General features: G+C 34.2%; 1 protein-coding gene across 1 annotated transcript in view; it reads left to right on the forward strand.

Annotated features, from left to right (window-relative positions):
• LOC137401912 (nestin-like) overlaps positions 1 to 14,021 on the forward strand; it is a 1,051,237-nt gene that overhangs the window by 349,636 nt on the left and 687,580 nt on the right. The gene's annotated exons all lie outside the window — the stretch shown is intronic.

The following is a 14,021-nucleotide window of genomic DNA, read 5'->3' on the forward strand; positions in this document are numbered from 1 at the left end:
CCACTCTCTGTCCCCCGTTTCTCTCAACCTTTTCGTCTTTCTCTCATTTCCTCTCTTCCAAACACTTTCTCTCCCGCACACTCTCTCCTGCACATTCTCTTTCCCACACTCTCTCTCTCTTCATCTCTCTCCCATACTCTCTCTCAACCACACTTTCTCCCATGAATATTTATTTATAGAAAACTAAGCCCTATCAAAGGAAAGACAATTACCAGATAGGAAAAGGAAAAACAACTGCAGCTAGAGTATAGAGTGTATAGTGTGACAACAGTGTAAAAAGACTACTACTGAATGAAAAATCTTCTGAAGTTTGGCTACCTAATTACAAAGTCTTGGAAATATTGTAAGACCTCCTAATAGTAGTTACAGCCATGAACCACTCTTCGCTATTGGTTAACTTTACTGTAAAACCTCATACAATTGGTTCAAATTAATACAAGACCTCATGCCATTAGTAAACTCTATCACTTGGATCAAATTGTTCTTTAGCTTCAAGTGTTCATCTTTAGTCACAGCAGCTTGGAATGTAGCTTCTACCTGCTGTAACTGTAACAGACCACAGGCTACAGCTGCACTTGTACCATAATAATAACTGATAATAATAATGAAATGATAACATAGCCTTTGATTCACTTATCCCCAAAGTTTCTTGCCCAACAATTTGTGTTTTACTATAACCCCCTGTGGGACATTACATTTCTAGTAAAAGTAATTTGGTGTAGGTAATTCACTTGTTTTGACGTTTAGTGTCCTGTTCTGTCTTGTTTGTCTTATAAAAAATAATAAAATTTTCAATGAATACAATATATTTATTTTTTTCTCCATCATTAAACCTTGTCAATTACCCCACCAAACACGAGCGAAGCAAATGTTTGGGAGCTTAATGATAAATGCATATGCGCACACAACTCCTGAAAATTATCCGTCCACGGCCGTTATCAAACCCTTGTACAATAATCCCATCAAAAATATTAACCATTTTTGTGTAGAGTCGTTCAAGTATAATAATTAATAATGATACTAAACACGTATAAACATATTTAAATATGTTACTAAGTATTTGAAAAGTTTCTGCAATATCCTAAAACTGACCCATCTGATCGGATTATACATAAATAGACAGATTAGTTTGGCCTAAAATCGTGATAAAAACTTGACAAGCCTTTTTTAATCAAAATCAAGACCGGCCAACAAAACGCTGATAAGGACATGAGTAGAACCATGAAGTTGTGCGCATTTCACAAGAAAGACGTGCACATTTCACCAGTCCATGGCTTTGTCCAATTGTCAAAGGTTTCTGTAATCAACGTAGAAGTACTGAAAAGTAATCGTTTCTTTTTTGCCGATTATACCGGACTCTGAAATTTTGGACACTTGTAAACACTATGTTTCCATGATGCGCAGTGCTTCGGAGTTGCGCTATCTCCGAATCATGGAAACGGCGTCCTCGCACTGAAATCACAGCGCACTGATCAGTGCGAAGCCAGTGCAAACTTGCAGCAAGGAAACAGCGACTGCGCAGTGGCTGCGCATAGCTCTCATGCCGTGGAAACGGATTCTTCGAGGGCCATAAACTAGTACAAAGGTTGTCATGCTAATCTTGTTTTTTTTACTATTCTTCCGATCTTCTTTCACCTAAATTTAAGTATGGTCTGCATACACGAGGATAATGAGGTGATTACTTTCCTGGACATTGTTATCGATGCCAACACTTTTCGAAAAATAGGTGGCAAGTCCTAAATTAACGTTTAAATAATATATTACTTAAAAATACTTATTAAAAATATATTACTATGTAAAAAGTGTGTTAAGGTTTGTAAAACCTTGTAAATGTGTATTGTAAATAAAAGTATAATGACGACAGAATCATAAAAAGACCGTTTATGACGTTCGGTATCCGTGATCGATTCTATTTCTCCATCAGGCGATTCGATTTATATAATTTCTCTTCTCTGGCTAATTTGCGGTATTTGCTGAAAACCACTGCGCAGCATGGAAACGTACAATCCCCTCGACTTCGGAGGGGGCTGCTTAGCAGTACTGCGCACCATGGAAACATAGTGAATGCGTACTTCGGTATTCCAATTGATGTCCAAAGCAGTGAAAGTAAAGAAAATGACGATGATATTTTTCTAACGATTCTTATAAGATTATTACAATATATAATTATAAGAATAACTATTTGGTTTTATAGGATTATTATAAGATTTAATTGTCAGAACATCCTTTTGAATTTACAAGGTCAAAGTAGGCCTATAGTGACCGATGGTGTGCAATATGTTACTGTTTTTATTTTTCTAAAGATTTTGTTGATGATACTGCGGCTGTGGCCAATATTGTGGCACTGCTAAGCCGTTTTTAATATCTGCAAAATTAAGTATTAGGCCTACATTTTCTTATAGATATATATTTATTTCTGTGACAACCAGCTAAAATCTGTTTAGATTTTCGAATTCAGCATAATTTTATAGCTATAAATGCAGAAATCTAGATGAATATCACAACTTCTTGGTATTGGTTGCTATGACCAATGATATACAGCCCCAGTCTGTGTATATTACACAGCAGCTTGCCATTTTACTTCTAATATTGCATTTCTCCCTTTGCGGGGGAGAGATATAAACATATAACATTTTCCTTTCATCATTGTTGTTTGTTGTACATAATAACTCCCAGTACATTACAGCTACCATTGCAGTTCTCCTATTGCATTGCAGTGCCATTCAACTGCTAATATTGCATTTCTCAACCGGCAGTACCCTTTCTTTTTCAATTATCACTTTGGTAGTGGGCTTTACGACATGAGAATGTCTAGTAGGCCTATATAAATTAAATTAAAAAAAATTAGCATAACAAAATATGAATACAAATTATTCTTGCCTCAACTAGAGCTGTTAAAATAATCGGTTAATTTAAATCCTTAGCCAATCCCTACGAACTATTTTATTAGGTTTACTCTATTCACTTGGTTGTGCAATAGGCTATGCTCTTTTTAGACTGTTCAAAAGTGGTATTCAAACAAAATTATTCAAAAACTAGAGCAACCAACTAGGCTTACAATGATGAAGCAATGTTTCTTTTTTATGGTACTTAGGATTCTCCAATTCCAATCCAATTAGTGTTGGCTGTCATCGTACAATTAAACTTATACTTACTTACAGTTGAGCCTAAACTTGTGTATAGTTACATTTATACAAATTGATGCCAGTTAAAAAATATCAGTACATTTCAGCTACTGGCCTTCATAACTTGTCATAGTGTTCTTCATAGTTGGTTCGGAATGGCAGACGCATGGCGAATATTTAGTAGTTTCAATACGGCCGCCAGCGCATCTGTCATAAAAAAGCTCAAATGGAGTCGCTTATAATGGCTTATTTGTTGAGAACTCGTTTTAAAAATCATACAGGACGTACACATGTATTTGTTGATAAATGTAATAGATAATTTCCTTTGGGTGTTTTTTTCAGAACATAGACGTAACTCTTACTAGAGAAATTTCCCGTACACGGTAGACGATGCAACTGATAGAACAATGTGACGCAAAACCTATAAGAAATTTTAATACCAAACTACTCGGAATTTGTCATTCACGATTCATAAATGACGTCGGATGTAGCAATTAAACGCAGCTGCAGGCACTTATAACGGAAGTTCCAAAGTAGAAATTTTGGTTTTGCGGTGATATGACCATAGAGTTATCTCTCCCTAGAGTGATAACTGTGCATTCAACAACACGAGCGTTTCCGGTTCCAACAAGGAGCGTTTAGGCCACGCCCCTTTTTTGTGCTAGTCACTCGTAGTGATCGACAGAACAATAACGTCAGCCATGAGAATGATCATGAATTTCCAGTTAAGATAGTAATTATTGCTCATATTAAAGAAATGATGATTATAGTTTATTACTCTAATATATGCTTATTATTTAAAGCAATTCAATACCTACATGCATTGCAAAGGCACTGAATAGATGGTGTTAAGTAAGTGAGTTAATGAAATCAGTTACTCCAATGATATACAGCCCCCACACATGAGGGGCTGTATATCATTGGTTATTCATAGATAAGATAGATAGTCATACTGGGGTTGTATTACATTGGTGTGATGGGAAACTAATCGACTGCCATCAACTGAAAGTATTGACATTGTATGGTGATAGAGTGATTCATTGACACCTCAGTTCACAAACAGCCCTTGCATGTAATATTAGACTTCAATACATATCAATCAAATACATAGACTAGCTTGAAGCAAAGATGTCCACTAGTTAGTGGACATCTTTGCTTGATGTAAGCAAGCAAAAAGTTTGAAAGTTAGAGTTCAAATGTTGTTATATGTTAGATAAAAATAAATTATACTTAATTATACTAAATTATAATTATTTAAAAATAAAATAGACTTTTTATTACTTTATTTATTAAATAAAGTAATAAAAATGTAGTTGTGAATTACTTTATTTATTAAATAAAGCAAAAAAATTAGCTATGATTACAATAATTTTTTATTGTAATCATAGCTAAACAGATGATACTTAGCATTACTTGCTAATTATTTTACATTTAAACACATTTGCAGTTTCATTTTTCTTCTTAATTCATTTTACCAAAAAACTTCTTTTATGATATGAAGATTAAAAGTGGTAGTTGTTTGAAAAAGCTTGAAAACATTTACAGTTGTTTTTATTTTCTCTCTTCTCTTCATTTACTTCAATTACACAAAACACTTTTCATAATATGTAGTTTGAAAGTTAAAGTGGTAAATGTTGTTATATGTTAAATAAAAATAAATTATACTTAATTCTACTAACTATAATTATATAAAAATAAAATAGACTTTTTTATTACCTTATTTAATAAATAATTTTTCATTGTAATCATAGCTAAACAGATTATATTTAGCCATTACTTGCTAATTATTTTACATTTAAACACATTTACAGTTTTATTTTTTTTCCTAATTTATTTCAACAAAAAACTTCTTTCATGATCTGAATTTTAAAAGTTGTAGTTGTTTGAAAAAGCTTGCAAACCTTTAAAGTTGTTTTCTTTTTCCTCTTAATTCATTTAAACTGCTTAAAAATATTTTCTCATGATATGAAGTTTAAAAGTTAGAATAGTAAATGTTATATAAAAATAAATTTTCTGTCCAAATACTCTTTTTTTACTCGGGCAACACCGGTTAGTACAGCTCATAGTTGATGGCAGTTGATTAGCTTCCCATCACACCAATCTAATACAACCCCAGAATGACTATCTTTCTTATCTATGAGTAACTGCTTGCATTACCTTCACTTTCACTCACTATCTATTCAGTGCCTTGGCAAGTCATGTAGGTATCAGGGTTTACGTGTATGTAACAATTTCCATTTTCATAATTCATTTCCATATTATTTCCATTTCCATAACATTTCCATAATTCATTTCCATATTATTTCTATTTCCATAACATTTCCCTACTTCATTTCCATATTATTTCCATAACATTTCCATAATTCATTTCCATATTATTTCCATTTCCATAAAAGTTCCATAATTCATCTCCATATTAATTCCATTTCCATAATTCATTTCCATATTATTTCCATTTTCATATTATTTCCATTTCTATATTTCATTTCCATATTAATTCCATTTCCCTACTTCATTTCCATAGTAATTCCATTTCCATATTATTTCCATTTCCATAATTCATTTCCATATTATTTCCATTTCCATAAAAGTTCCATAATTCATTTCCATATTAATTCCATTTTCATAATTCATTTCCACAGTATTTCTATTTCCATATTATTTCCATTTCCATAATTCATTTCCATATTAATTCCATTTCCATAATTCATTTCCATATTATTTCCATAACATTACCCTCCTTCATTTCCATATTATTTCCATTTCCATAGCATTTCCATAATTCATTTCCATATTATTTCCATTTTCATATTATTTCCATTTCTATATTTCATTTCCATATTAATTCAATTTCCCTACTTCATTTCCATAATATTTCCATTTCCATATTATTTCCATTTCCATAATTCATTTCCATATTATTTCCATCTCCATAAAAGTTTCATAATTCGTTTCCATATTAATTCCATTTCCATAATTCATTTCCATATTATTTCCATTTCCATATTACTTCCATTTCCATAATTCATTTCCATATTAATTCAATTTCCATAATTCATTTCCATATTATTTCCATAAAATTACCCTCTTTCATTTCCATAGTATCTCCATTTCCATATTAATTCCATTTCCATAATTCATTTCCATATTATTTCCATCTCCATAAAAGTTCCATAATTCATTTCCATATTAATTCCATTTCCATAATTCATTTCCATATTATTTCCATTTCCATATTACTTCTATTTCCATAATTCATTTTCATATTAATTCCATTTCCATAATTCATTTCCATATTATTTCCATAACATTACCCTCCTTCATTTCCATATTATTTCCATTTCCATAGCATTTCCATAATTCATTTCTATATTATTTCCATTTTCATACCATTTCTATAGTTGTAAAATAAAATTTCCATATCTATTTCCCTAAAATTATGGAAATATTTATGTTTATGGAAATGAAAAAGTAAACATTTCCATAATATGTTTAGCAATCTCTGGTAAGTATTGAATTGCTTTAAATAATGAGCACATATTAGAATAATAAACTATAATCATGCTTTCTTTAATATGAGCATTAATTACTATCTCAACTGGAAATTCATGAACCGTGTTTAACCCTTCTCATGGCTGATGTTATTGATCTAGTCAATCACTACGACTGACTAGCACAAAAAAGAGGCATGGCCTAAACGCTCCTTGTTGGCACCGGAAACGCTCATGTAGTTATCACTCTAGGGGGAGATAACTCTATGGATATGACAGGACGAGTACCAACCTAGGCTAACCTATTGAACTAAGGTTACTTCACCGCGAGCGCATTATGTTGTATTATTGCGATTCACGCTCTGGCTACGCGCAAGCCATATGTCTCAAGAATAATCTACACCTGTTGTCTTTGAGACTGTACATGTATGTGTTTAATCAATTATGTAACCAATTTTCAATGATTATGAATGTGCAACAATGTATTTTATCTGTTGTGTTATACTATTTTGGTGGTATTTTTGCTATTGGGTCAACGTAAGTTGGTCAGATCTCTTATTATCGTCATCGTTATAATTGGATTTTGAACAACTTGGCCAGCGCGTAAGTGTGGGAGAACATAAAATCTTGGTAATTAAAAATAGCTGTTTCTATTAAGAACTTGTTTTGATTTCTTCACTGTAGATTTATTGCGTTTGGCGATTCTTGCGCCATGAATGTGCTACTCAGCTTGTTTCTACATCAAATGAAATAATGGCGGCTGCTGATAATGAAACATCAGTACATGCAGCAGTTTTGGATTTTTCCAAGGCTTTTGATAAAGTCTCCCATGGTCTGTTAATTGACAAATTGCTTCGTACTACAATTGACAAGTCAATAATCAAATGGATAGAAAATTTTTTGTTTGATCGATTTCAGAGAGTGGTTATCCAAGGAAGTAACTCAAGCTTTTTGGCAGTTACATCCGGAGTCCCCCAGGGTTCTGTTTTGGGCCCTTCACTGTTTTTAGTTTATGTTAATGATATTGGAAGTTCTCTTCAACATTCTTCTATAAGCCTTTTTGCTGATGATGCTCTCTTATACTGTCTAATTACAACGCCTAGTGATACGCTTTTATTTCAGCAAGATCTTTTATCTCTTGAGCGATGGGCTAACACATGGAAAATGGAGTTTAATGTTAAAAAATGCCAGGTAGTTTTGTTTGGGTGGAAGCCACCAATCAACCAAGTTAATTTATCGTATACCCTTTATGGCGTACACTTGGAGATTGTGGAATCTTTTAAATACTTGGGAGTGAATGTCTCTAATGACTTTAAATGGGACATACACATAGATGACATTACCTCTAGAGCATATCAAAGGTTAAGGATGTTGAGGAGAGTATTACACGGAGCACCCAGAAACGTCAAAAAAATTGCATATCTTAGTCTGTGCAGGCCCGTTTTGGAATTCGCTTGTGAGGTATGGGATCCATACCTCATAAAACATGAAACACAACTGGAAAATGTCCAGAAGCGCGCTGTGCGTTTTATTGCGGATCTTAAAGGGGTGGAAAGCGTAACTATGGCCAGAGACAAATTAGGGTTGCAATTGCTTAAGAACAGACGGAAGTCGACTCGAATGGTTTTACTTTTAAAAATTCTCTCCAGCAGTGTGCATGAGTCTTTAATCAATAATTTTAACAATATACACAATGACACACACTCACATCATACCAGATCGGTATCCAATGACGTACCTAGGGCTGTTCAAGCCAGCAAAACATTTTATCATAACAGTTTTTTACCGAGAACTTCTCGCGACCTACGAGAAAATTTTTAACGCACTTTTTATAGTCATGATTTTACTTACCTCGAATATTACTTGACTTTTATTGAAAACATTTGAACTAGATCTAGATACGTACATGATGGCCCTTTTTTTCCTCGGGGATCGAGGTCTTAGGGTTCGATTGACCAAGACCAAGAAGAATGACCGCCGATGTCATGGACTAAAACACGTAGCACAATATAAGCAAGGAAGACAACACTTAGAGTAAAGCCAGCCTAGTTTCACTGCATAAGGTTTTGCATAAATATCTACGTCTGAAATTGGTGATGTAGTGCAAACATTTTACCTGTTTGCACGAGTAGGCTACTTGGTGCTTCCAAGTTATTTATAATATGAAAATGTATATGGTAGTTTCACTAGTATCGGTCATCATTTCATGAGCATAGGTGGTACATGAGAGAACAGAAATTAAAAACGGGCTCATATCGCCAGCAATACATGCATTGTGAATGGTGGTGGTGAGAAGCAACAGAGAAGTCTGCAGTTCAAACGTCGCAACATCGCATTCACTCTTCAATTATATTCAACAGAAATAGACATCAAATAACCGAGAAACAGGAAGGTTTAGCACTCAAAACATTCAATAATACACAACTTTCAAAAGTCGGTGTCTGGCAGAAAAAGTCCATAGCAGATCTTCATATACCAAAAATTGATATATAGATGTAGCGGCTGCAGTGAAAGAATATGTTCACTATGAACATATTATTTTAACCTTTTAACCTTGCTGTTGTTTGGGTGCAATTGTGTTTGGGCAAATGCAATCATTAAGGCATTGATGCTTTATGCGTTTGTAACCAGCCCAGTGGAGAGATTAAAAATTTTTAACATAATATTTTACAGTAGCTGCTATAAGTCGAATTCAGATATGTTACAGGCTACAGTAGGCTTCAGTTTAGGCCCGCTATAACTTGTCTAAAAATGTTTACAGTTGGAAACGTCAATATGATTTTGCGATGTTTTTGTAATATTCCCTTCTCTTTCTTCTCACCGCCTCCTGTTATAAAAATAATAGGTATTTTCATAGCGGCTTCCTTGTGCTTTCTCTTCTACAATAAGATGTGAGCAAAGTGCCTTAATTTAATAGCTAAATTGTAGTTTTAATAGTTTAGAAGCAATAATAAATTATAAAAATACTATTATATATATTGTTTTTGTGAACTAAACAGAGGGGTGTGACAATTAAATAGACTGAATTAATGCAAAAACTTGAATAGCTGATTGAAGCGTTAATGTTAAAGGCTTACTTGCAACAAAATTTACATTACAGTTATTTGGTATCAAAAGATTCACCATGTCTTACTCTGCTGTGTTGTAGGTACAAAATATGTGGAAATGTGATTACAAGCTCTTAAAAGCCCAAAAGCCGCCATCATGAAACCGCCATAGCGTTTTGGGTAAATAATGGGTATTTTCATAAGTTTTTGTGCTTTCTCTTTAGCAATAATGTAGGGGCAAAGTTCCTTAATTCGATGGCCGAGTTCCAATTTTAATAGTCACACATGTTGTACCTGTAAGCAGAAACAGACTAATTGTAACCAACAAACATTTAAGTAATAAATGAAAGATTAAAAATATTCTAAACTGTCATCACCTTTCACTTTTTCAATCCACTCTCATCATCGGTCATTGTAGCCTACTCCTGATATTTTTTGTAAAAATGTGATCTATTCATATAGGCCATACTTTGGTCAGTTCTTAGTCTTTCTTAAAATGGCCAAAAGGGAAATCATGACGCTGAGACATTGCATAACATGGGAGAACTGTTTTGGGGGTCTTAACTGTTGCCTTTGTGTAACGTATTAAACTCATATAATACTAAGTGGATGCACTTTACATTACCATTACCTTACATCACAATTGACATTACAATGCCTAGACTATATTACCTAATACATTATCTTCACACTATACTAGGGTTGCACGATAGCTCGATAGTCGATTTCGATGTGCGAGAGTTGTCTTTCTCGATATGAGTATGTTGCCTAGTTTAGCCTATCGAAACATCCGAAACAAATATATCGTTATCGAATAATAGAATAATATAACTCAATAGTTATTGCCCTCGAATAGCTCGAACACATGATTAACTCAGACGGATTTGTTTGGTCTGTTCTCACGCAATGATAAATTGCTTTAGATAACTCAACTTCAACTTGGTTAACTCGAACAGTTTTTTGCCCAACGGCTACTACGACGGTTGATATCGCTTTAGAATATCGCTTTATTCCAAGCCATATAGACAAACCTCAATTTTAGTAGTTCTTAGACGTCGTTATTACTATCATTGGCAAACTATTTTCGGTAACGAATTTTGTAAAAGTTTGCAAAAATCAAATTTTGCCAATCATCCGATTAGCGATGGCCCTCCAAAAGCGAAGAAAAGTGAGCTAACCTTCGAATAAACTTAAAGAGAAATTGGCAAACTTGATATTGATTAAAATGATGATATACAGCCCCCCTGTATATCATTCCTGGGGGCTGTATATCATTGGTTACAATGCTCAAAAAAGATGTCTTTTCTTCTGAGAATTTCAATGGCAATGAGGTTTGTCTAATTTTAATCTGATAACGTCCTGACAAACCCATCTCTTCAAACAACAAACCAATCACAAGTGATAGAAAAGTCGCGATACCTTCTGATGAAATTTTTTTTTAAACTTTACACTGAAAGCCGGTTAATTTGCAACAAGCCATTTATGCATTTAATTTATATATAGTTTGTAAATTTATCTACTAATAAATACAAATGTACGTGGACTTGTGAGAGTGCTCTGATCACTTGAACGCTCTGATAACTCGAACACCTTTTCCTGTTCCGTCCTACAATCCTTGATCTTTTCAGTCACGATAATTCAATAGTTTTACCAGCTGCCAAATCACTCGATAACTATCGGTGAACTCTGTCTGCTTATTGAAAATTTGATACTATCACTATCGGTGGGACCACTCCAACGATAGTCGGTAACACGTTTTCAAACAGCAAATGTCATCCCTACACTATACTACCTGCAACTGTTAATACCCTAGACACTTAAATTTCGCTAGTATTCAGTTTCGTGAGAAGCATACAGAGTAAAATTTCATTGCACTTTAATTTGGCAGCTCTGATGAGTGCGAAAATATAGTGATGTGAAAATAAATGCAATGGAACAAACATAATTAGATTCCTCAGGTTCAGTTCACCGCATGCCTGTATTCACTGGTTGCAAGTTGGGGCGGCTAATGTTAGGTGACTAGTTATGAACATCTAGGGGTGTTGAGGGGGTGGCATAAGCCCTCAACAGGTTTTTCTTATGTAGGTCCTCAACCGGGCCTCTCGTGTGAAGTTTTAAAAAAAATTATCGGAAATATCAACATTTTTTATTTTATTTTTTGAGATTTGTTTTGTTTTAGGTGATGTGACTGATGAGACGTTTTTAGATTAAAATAGGCAAACTTTACCGCAATTAAAACGCTCAGAAAAAGACATCTTTTTCTTTTGAGCATTTGAAAAAAGATTAATTTTGCCGATTTTATTTTAAGTTAAGGGACATGGCCAAGCGGATGTTTGGTAAAACTTGTTATTTTGCAAACCTTTATAAAGGTTGTTAACAAGAATATTTTGCCACTGATGATGATAATAATGATGCCTAAGAACTACTAAAAGTTGATGTTTGTCTCTATGGCTTCGAATAAAGTGATATTCTACAGTGATAAAAACCGTCTCCATAGCCGTTGGGCAAATAACTTTTCCAATAAATGATGTTGAGTTATCTGAAGAAATTTATCATTGCGTGGGAATGGACCAAACTAATCCGTTCGAGTTAACTTTCTGTTTGAGATGAAATGTTAAATTTTATCCGAGGGCGAGTTATCAGAGTTTGACTGTACTTGGCCACGGAAAGTTCCTAAAAAGTTGGGACGGCTCGGCTAGATGCCCGCGGAAATACGGGGCTGGTTCACCTATAAGAAAAAATTTCAATTTGGGAATAGTTTGTAATTATGAATCGCAGGTAGAATGGTGTGGGCGTGGTCGATAATGCAATTTGATCGCTTGTTGCGATTTGTTTCTTGGACTGTCAATAAACAAAGCTATTTAATTTCGCGTTTTCGCTCGTTCGTTATGATAGTTTAATTTTGCACATGAAATTTTCGCGAGAGAATGACTCCGCAAAAATGCGAAAGTTAGATGAGGCGAATACATAGTGTGCTAGGGTAAGCTGCTTTTGTTACTCTTGCCTGCGCCATGCATTCATCTGGTGAGGCTGAGAGCCCAGCGTGTGACACAATGTCGTTACGTATATTATAATTAACGTAATGAATATCTTCACTATTATTGATTGCTGTACTCAGTTGAAAGCATAGTCTAATGGGTAAACTCGTGGCCTCCAGAACTAGAAGCGCCAAGATCCAATTATCTGTGAAGCGTATTTTTGTCCCTAAATTCTGATCTCTATCACTGGACAGACAGACTCCCACAATAATATATTTTAGCCAAATGCCCGGCAGAGTTGCGCGAGTGATAAACGGCAACGCAATGAAATTGAGTAACATACTTGGTAATCCAGCGAAGGTAAACTTATCTTTACTAAAACAATGACCGCGTCTGCAGGCGACTAAATAATAGTTACGTCTTGCGTAACTAAGATCAACTGTTTAGTTAATGACCCCATGAGCTTCAAGCTTGATTACGTTAACCGATGCAATAAAAATGGTAGCAGCCATTGAAAGTTTTGCTATCATGGTGTAGTGGATTAGATTGCTGGTCTGCCAACAAGGAGATTCTGAGATCAAATCATCTGCGAGTCAGATTTTTGATTCCTAATTCTTAATCACAATAACTGGACTGACGACAAACTTTGAGAGTAAAGGTATAATCTCTTGCAGAACTATGATCAGGCACATTTCATCCAAGTCCTTCAGCTAGTTCTACCATCATGACCTCATTAATATACTCCGGAATATGTTATGAATAAGTCAGTTTTGTTAGTTTCCAACACATTCACAACACCCAAACACTAGTTTCCATTTTAGTCGGTGCCTTTTCCACTTCTTATTTATTAGCGTGACATCATTCCAATAAGCCAAAGCTTTCCTCAAGCTATTTGCAGTGTACACGCAGTCACAACCAGCCAGGCTATGTTCATTAATTGTATGCAAACTACAATTTTAAAACGATTCTGTGGAAATCTCAAGTTGAGCTGGAGGTTTTTGGAGATGTCTAAACACTTTTCAAACAGTATTTCTATATTCTTTAGTAGTTGTGGTTTTGCTGTCTTATTCTTCACTCATCATCAGTTTTAATCTTGACTGTGAGTTTTCATGCTCTTAAAGTCTGATGAGATAAAAGGAGAGACATATCAGTTTATTTTCTAGGCTCAGATTTCCATTGCTTTCTATTATTCAGTTGTCTTCTCTTTATCATCTATTTAGTCAGTTTACCCTATTCTATTTTTAGACTATCAACACAATAGCCATGATTGCGGTTTTAAGTCACATGACAGAAACAACATGTCATCTTATTTGTGTTTCTAATCCTATTTTCAAATTTAAAGTTTTCAACTTTTTATTCATTTTAAGCTTCTACATACAT

Source organism: Watersipora subatra, chromosome 8 (assembly GCF_963576615.1).
Source record: "Watersipora subatra chromosome 8, tzWatSuba1.1, whole genome shotgun sequence".
Classification (NCBI taxonomy): Eukaryota; Metazoa; Bryozoa; class Gymnolaemata; order Cheilostomatida; family Watersiporidae; genus Watersipora; species Watersipora subatra.